Genomic DNA, 699 nt, shown 5'->3' with positions numbered 1-699 from the left:
TTTTCTCTAAAAGCTTAATAAGCTAATAGGAGAAAATAATATTAATGGTTATATTTTTAATAATAAGAGCATCTTTTGAATTTGTTTGATTTTTGTATAAACCGTCTTTTTTTTATTTATGGATTAAGTACGATTTTGGTTCCTAACATAGAGGTCGAAAATTTTTTTTGTTTCCGTCCTTTTTTTCGCTACAAAATAGTCCTAAAGTTTCCTTCTTCTCCAAAATCAACCAGAAAAGAGGCGTAGAAACACAAGCAAAAACAGAAAAAGAAGCAGGCAGAAACAGAAAGCAGAAGCAGAATCAACAACAATAAATCAACAACAACCAGAAGAACAACAACAATAACAATGAATAATGAAATTAGAGCAACAACAAAAGCAGAATCAGAAGCAGAAGCAGGCAGAAGCAAAAGCATCAACAACGAAATAACAACAACCAGACGCAGAATAACAATAACAACAACAACAATTGATCATGTATACAGTTAACCATTTCCTAAAATCCACTAATAGAAAATCAATATTCAGCTAAACTAATCCAGAATCAAACCAAAAATATAAATTGAAAGCAAAATGATAACTTGGATTATGAAAGTAGAAAATAGGAAATATTATTCTTCTTTAATAAAATCAGAAATAAAAACAGAAGAAATAGAAGTGAAACAACATCGTCTTCTTCTTCAATGGAATCAAAAGTGT

This window comes from Arachis duranensis, chromosome 6 (genome assembly GCF_000817695.3).
Source record: "Arachis duranensis cultivar V14167 chromosome 6, aradu.V14167.gnm2.J7QH, whole genome shotgun sequence".
Classification (NCBI taxonomy): Eukaryota; Viridiplantae; Streptophyta; class Magnoliopsida; order Fabales; family Fabaceae; genus Arachis; species Arachis duranensis.
Note: the sequence above shows the minus strand (reverse complement) of the source record.